This window comes from Rhinopithecus roxellana, chromosome 19, assembly GCF_007565055.1.
Source record: "Rhinopithecus roxellana isolate Shanxi Qingling chromosome 19, ASM756505v1, whole genome shotgun sequence".
Lineage (NCBI taxonomy): Eukaryota > Metazoa > Chordata > Mammalia > Primates > Cercopithecidae > Rhinopithecus > Rhinopithecus roxellana.
The window spans coordinates 9,279,475-9,287,349 of NC_044567.1; positions in this window are offsets into that span (position 1 = coordinate 9,279,475).

A 7,875-nucleotide genomic window follows, 5' to 3' on the forward strand; every position below is an offset into this window, starting at 1 on the left:
CAGTGGTATTTGACTGTTTCTGAATAGTTTCACTTAAGATAATGGCCTCCAGTTCCACCTATGTTGCTGCAAAATACATGATTTTATTTTTTTCTATGGATGAATAGTATTCCATGGTGTATATATATTTTAGACATATATATCATATGATATACGAGGTTCAATTGATTCACAGTTCAGCATGGGTGGGGAGGCCTCAGGAAACTTACAATTATGGCAGAAGGTGAAAGGGAAGCAGGGCAGCCTCTTCACAGGGTGGTAAGAAGACGTGCTCCATATCATATCATGTGATATATATATGTCTAAAATATATATATATATACCATGGAATACTACATAAAATATATATACACCTATAATATGTATTTTATATATTAAGCAAGTATATAAAATATATATAGGCCAGGCGCGGTGGCTCAAGTCTGTAATCCCAGCACTTTGGGAGGCCGAGACGGGCGGATCACGAGGTCAAGAGATCAAGACCATCCTGGCTAACATGGTGAAACCCCGTCTCTACTAAAAAATACAAAAAAAAAAAAAAAAAAAAAAAAAAACTAGCCGGGCGAGGTGGCGGGCGCCTGTAGTCCCAGCTACTCGGGAGTCTGAGGCAGGAGAATGGCGTAAACCCAGGAGGTGGAGCTTGCAGTGAGCTGAGATCCGGCCACTGCACTCCAGCCTGGGCGACAGAGCGAGACTCTGTCTCAAAAAAAAAAATATATATATATAAAATATATAAACATAAGGATATATTTATGTGTATACGTTAAATATACATTATATATGCACATAAATAAATATTACATATGTAGGTTTTATATGTGTATATATAATTATAACGTATATACAACAGATACTATACAATGTATATATAATATGTATATGTAATATATAAATATGTATATATGTGTATGTTATATATTATATGCCCATATAAGATATAGATGTATATATACAATAATATATTTATATATAATTATATATAATAATACATATTATATATGATGCATATGATATATAATATATACATATAATGTCATAATATATATTTTCATAATATATAAATATAAATAATATACGATATATGTGTATACATACGTACCTAAAAGAACTCTTCTAGAAAATGACATTTTGTAGGTATATACACACCGTTGTAAAAAAAAAAAGTCAATATCTAAAAGAGCTTTTTTAGGTTTTCTTCTAATTCTTTGCCTAGGTCAATATCTAGAAGTGTTTTTTAAATATGGGTTAGGTATACATACCCTGGTATATCGATTCATTCACGTTTTGTGATATGTGTCGAGTCATCCCTTAATGGAGTAAGATTCCATAGTTTTGCTATTGTGAATAGTGCTGTGATAAACACACAAATGCAACTATCTTTCTGATATAATGATTTCTTAATTATTTCTTTTCCTTTGTGTAGATACCCGGTAGTGAGATTGCTGGGTTGAATGTTAATTTCATGTTTAGTTCTTTGAGAAATCTCCATTCTGTTTGTCAGAGATGTTGTACCAATTTAAATTCCCATCCACAGCCTAAGAGCATTCCCTTTTCTCCATATCTTCACCAACAACTCTTACTTTTTGACTTTTTAAAATAGACACTCTAACTGGCGTAATTAAAATGGTGATAGCACATTGCCATTTTAATTTTCATTTCTCTGAATTAGTGACGTTGAGCATTTTTTATATGCTTGTTGGCCATTTGTATGTATTATTTTAAGAAATATCTGTTTCTGCCCTTTGCCTACTTTTAAATAGGGTTGTTTCTTTATTGTTGTTGTTGTTGAGTTGCTTGAGTTTCTTGCAGGTTCTGGATATTAGTTCTTTGAAGGATGCATAGTTTGCAAATATTTTCTCTCATTCTGTACTTTGTCTATTGACTCTGTTGATTATTTCTTTTGCTGTGCACAATCTTTACTTTAATTAAGTCCCATTTGTCTATTTTTTATTGCATTTGCTTTTGAAGTCTTAGTCATGAATCATTTGCCTAGGTCAATATCTATAATACTTTGTGTATTACTCTGTTTTCATACTGCTACAAAGAACTGCCTGACATTGGGTAATTTATAAAGGGAAGAGGTTTAATTGATTCAAAGTTCAGCATGGGTGAGGAGGCCTCAGGAAATTTACAATTATGGCAGAAGGTGAAAGGGAAGCAAGGCACCTTCTTCACAGGGTGGTAGGAAGAAGTGCTGAGCAAAGGAGGAAAAATCCCTTATAAAACCATCACATATCCTGAGAACTCACTCACTATCATGAGAACTTCATGGGGGAAACCACCCCCATGATTCAATTACCTCTACCTGGTCTCTCCCTTGACACATGTAGGGATTATGGGATTATGGGGATTTCAATCCAAGATGAGATTTGGGTGTGGTTACAAAGCCTAATCATACCAGTTTGTATAAGTTTTCTTCTAATATTTTTATAATTTCAGGTTTTACATTTAAATCTTTAATCTATCTTGAGTTACTTTTGTATAAGGTGAGAGATAGGAATTCAGTTTCATTTTTCTGCATATGACAATCCAATTTTCCCAGCACCGTTTATTGAATAGGTCTTTCCTCAGTGTATGTTTTTGTCGACTTTATCAAAGATCAGATCCATGTAGTCAATAAATATGTGCCTTTATTTCTGGGTTCTCTATTCCATTCCATGCATCTGTGTGTCTATTTTTATACCAGTACCACGATATTTTGGTTACTATAGTTTTGAAGTATAATTAGAATTCAGGTAATGCGATGCCTTCAGATTTACTCTTTTTCATAGGATTGCTTTAGCTATTTAGGCTCTTTTATTGGTTCCATATGAATATTTGCATTGTAATTGCTAATTCTGTGAAAAAAGGTCATTGGCATTTTGATGGAAATTGCATTGAATCTGTAGATTCCTTTGGGAGGTATGGTCATTTTAATAACATTAATTATTCCAATCCACGAGCATAGGTTGTTTTCCCATTTGTTTGTGTTTCCTATAATTTCTTTCACCAGTGGTTTTGTTTGTTTGTTTGTTTGTTTGTTTGTTTGTTTTTTCTTGTAGAGATTGTTCACCTCTTTGGTTGAGTTTATTCCTAGGTATTTTCTGTAGCTCTCGTAAATGGGATTGACTTCTTGATTTAGTTCTCAGCTTGATGGTTATTGGTGTATAACAATGCTACTAACTTTTGTACATTAATATTGTATCCTGAACCTTTACTGAATTTATTTATCAAATCCAGGAGATTTTTGGATAATTCTTTAGGGTGTTCTAGGTATTAGATCATATAATCAGCAATGAGGGACGAGTTGACTTCTCTTTCAGTTTGGATACCTTTTTTTTTTTTTTTTTTCTCTTGCCTGATTGCTCTTACTAGGACTTCCAGGACTATGCTGAATGAATGGGGTGAGTAGATATCTTTCTGTTGTTCCAGATCTTGGAGGGAATGCTTTCAGCTTTCCCCTGTTCAGTATGATGTTGGCTGGGGGTTTATTATATATGACTTTTATTGTTTTGAGGTATGTTGCTTCTATACATACTTTGTTGAGGGTTTCATGAAAGGATGCTGAATTTTATCAAATGCTTTTTCTGTATCTATTGAGATCATCATGTGGTTTCTGCCTCTGTTGAGATGATCATATGGTTTTTAATTTTTAATTCTGTTTAAATGGTGAATCACATTTATTGATTTATATAGGTTGAACCATCCTTGCATCCTTGGGATAAAACCCACTCAATTTTGTTATATTATCTTTTTATGTAGTGTTGGATTTGGTTTGCTAATTTTTTTTGAGGATTTTTGTATATATGTTCATCAGGGATATTTGTCTGTACTTTTCTTTTCTTGTTTTGTCCTTGCCTGGTATTAGGGTGATAATTTGGTGTTAGGATGATACTGGCTTTAAAGAAAAGTTAGGAAGGATTCTCTCCTCCATTTTTGAAAGTGTTTAAGGAGGATTGGTGCCAATTCTTTTTTGTATGTTTTGTAGAATTTAGCTGTGAATCCATCTGGTCCTGGACTTGTGTGTGTGTGTGTGTGTGTGTGTGTGTGTGTGTGTGTGTGTGTGTGTGTTGTGAGATTTTTTATTACTGATTCAGTCTTGCTACTCATTATTGTTCTGTTCAGGTTTTCCATTTCTTCCTGCTTCAATCATGAGAAGCTGCATGTCTCCAGGAACTTATCTGTTTCCTCTAGGTTTCTCCTTTGTTAGTGTGTAGTTATTCATGAGAGTCTCTGATGATATTTTGTATTTCTGTGGTGTAAGTTACAATGTCTCCATTTTTATTTTTGATTTTGTTAACTTGGGTCTTGTTATTTTAGCTAGTGGTTTTCAATTTTGTTTATCTTTTCAAACAGCCAACTTCTTGTTTTGTTGATTACTTTTATTTCTATTTTGGTTTCTATTTCATTTAGTTCTGATACAATGTTTGCTATTTATTTTCTTGTGTCTTTTTTCTGCAGCTGGTATTCTCACTCATTGGTTTATCTATCATTGCACAAATACCTGTGTAGTTATTTTTAATTGCTACCTTTCCTACTAGATGTTAAATTAGTAAACTCAAATTTCTTTTGTTCATTATGTCAGTATCAGCACTTAGGACAATGTCACAGAATGAAGTTAATATTTTCTAAACACGTAAAGTAAAACTTTCGATTATAAAAATAGACACGTTTCACATTTAAATTTTTGGTTTATCTTGTTCTTCTCTAAGAAGCATTATCCAGCTTTATGTTTTTCTAAGTGGCTATTTGCTTTGACACCATATGCCAAATAATCTATCTTTTCCTCTAGTAATTTGAAATGTCATTGTTAATAAAAGATGGGGTATACTAAATGCCCCTTTTGTCTTGGGTCTATTTTTAGACTATATTCTCTCTACTTCTTTAATAGGAGAAATTTTAAATTCAAAGTAGTATAAACTGTAGAATCTAATGTTAACATTTTTTAGCACTGAAAAATCTAAGCAACTAATACTTTCATGTTTAATGAAAAAATATAAAGTGTAAATACAGAAAAATGGATTGTATTTATTTATTCTCCATTAATTGCTGGCAGAAATGATTTACTTGCAAGTTTGCAAATAACTTATTACTATAGCCTGAAGGACTTATTAAATGAAAAACTTTAAAATCTTCAAAATGAAAAGCTTCAAAATGCATCTCATTACCAAATATTAGTCTAACCATATTATTTTAAGCAAAATTATTAAATATTGTCAAAAAATAAAATTTCATCTAAAATACTGCTATGATTTGCATAAAAGTGTGGGTATTTAGCATGATATTAAGAATATTTGTTGGTCTTTTTTGTGTTTTGTGACTTTGTAGGCAGGTATAGTACCTATTGTGTTTAATTTGTGTGCTTCAGGAACTGAGGGGAAAAGTATGAATGTGTAATTAGAAGACTTAATTTTAGCATCTTGTCTTAGTTTACAAATGGGTGAAATAATAAAATCTTCCTGCCTCTTTCATAGGGTATGTGAACATGCTTGTTAAAAAGAGTCCCATTTAATTATAACCGATAGCTACTACCTGGACATTTTGAGCTCCTGTGTCCAGCAACCAACAAACAAGAAAACTGTGTTTTCTGTAACAAAGATACCACAGCTGGCATTGTCACGGTGATTGGAGATACTAATTGATTGAGCTTGCAGTAGTCTGTAATCATCATTGAGATTGCATCTGGTTTCTACAGCGTCCACACTAGAGAATCAAATGGAGACATGATGGGGACAACTACCTCTGCCTCTGCCTCCTTCACATCTTTAATGGTGGCACCAATCTTTGCCATTCTCTGCTTGCAGGATGCTATATTGCTTTGAGTTCACTATTTTGCCTTGGGATGGGCATGTTTCAAGGTTTCCACTAGACCTCCACATGATAGTTTTTTTCCCACAGACCATGATTCCACTGTGGGGAGTATGCTAGTTTTCAATGATACTAATTTCAATTTTACATACATGAACTGGTGAAATGACCACTATAAACTTGATACTGTCTAGGACTCCATTTATTACCCAAGTCCTATCTGTCTTCACTTTAATTTTGTGGCCATGATGCTGTTTTAGGTCTCAGAGTCTCAGTGTCAACACATATCCTGTGTCCAAGAATTTTTAAAATGTTTATGCATGTTGCAATATTTCTTGGGATCCTTGCCAGCTGTCAGATTCTTTATATCAGGAGAATGCTTCAAAATCAATGAAGTCTCTCTTATCAAATTGCATGTTCTTAGCACCTTTGTTTAAGTATCCTAAGGATCCTGTTCCATAAGCACTTGCAAGGCAGGTTGTGCAGCTCATTAGGCATATAGTCTCTTTCCTGCCATATTAGACCCAGCATGTTTCCAGTTTGGTTATGCTATGATTCAACCTTTAGGTACAGGCCTACAGGTAGAGGAAAAGTCCAGAGGAATGCATCTGTTCCCTTGTGAGAGAGATGCCTGGCATTTTCTTCCCACTTGGAGGGATGTAGTGCCCACTCTTATTGGGGAAAGCTGAAGCACTTCTGCAAACACAGAAGGCTCAGAAGAGTCTGGGCAGTTACAATTTTTGGAGGCTTCTGCCCAGATATTTTCATTTAGGTTTTTCTGATCTAGGTCCTGACCTTGGCTTAACAGATCTGATTTAATTGTGTTCAACTTTCTTTGAAATTCAGACACTGGCCTTATCAAGTCTTAACTTAGATTTATCCATACTCCCACTGAAGATTAGAGCTTAATTGCATGAAAACAAAGAGACCCACTGGCATTTGCCCCTGACTTTCAATTGCTTGTTATTGGCCATAATCACTTTGTTATATTTCTGGAGCACATCAATCATGCTTCACAATAGTTTCACAATAGTATTCAATACTGTTATTTTTAGAGCTCCTAATTTCTTAATGTCTTTTAAATGACAGCTAATTATACTCTTCCACCAATGCACCATTTCAATTTAGCGCTGGTGAAAATCTTAAAAATTGGACCATCCCTTTGTGCTGGAGGTTGTCTGTGCTTTACCTGCTACCAGCAATGGGGAGGGTGGGGGGCTCATTATCCGCCAGGTGTGAGCAATTTGCCTCCAAAATCCCATCTTACCGCCATTTTAGGGGGTTACTCATCATAATGACCACTATAGGTTGGGTTCAAAGGAAACAGCCACTAGAATTTTGGGTGCAAATGCTTATTATTATGGATTAACACCTGTGAAAGAAAAGGTGGGGTTTGGTGGAGGGAAAAGTCAAACTGTAATGTGGGCTTGACAAAAACAAACCCAATGAGGAGTTCTAGAGTTGACATTTATACTTTTGCTTCACTCAGTCATGATATGCTGGGTTGGCCCAGCAAGAATAGCATCTTGGCAGGACGGCTTTCTGCAGGTAAGGCAGAGCATTGAGGTGCTCACAGGTGGAAGTTGTCTGTTGACTGGACTCCCCACAGCAGGCAAACACATTTTTCCCTGAAGGGAACTAGATGGTGCATCTCTGTGTCTCAATATGTTTACCGATAAGCAGAGCAGGCCATTACTAGACAATCTCTCTAGCACATTTCGTGGTCGGTATTAAAGTGACAGAACTTGGTTTTGCCAGTTTTCACCTTTGGTGAAATACTCATGGTACCACTAGACCTCAGATTTTCTTTTCGTTTGATGCTTTATATATTTGTTTGCTTTTTATCTTTAAAATGGTAGTGCTTTCTGGCCGACACGTATTCCGATGAGTGACTGTGATAATCAGAGGAATAAAGCTAATGTTAAACACACAGACACACACACACACACACACACACACACACACACAGTAAATGACAAAGCCCTATACCAATGTAACATGTTAGTGCTAATGGCTATTTTCCTTTTACTGATTTCTAGGGCTAGGTATCTAGAGCCTTTTTCTTACCCTAACTATCTTGTTTGATGT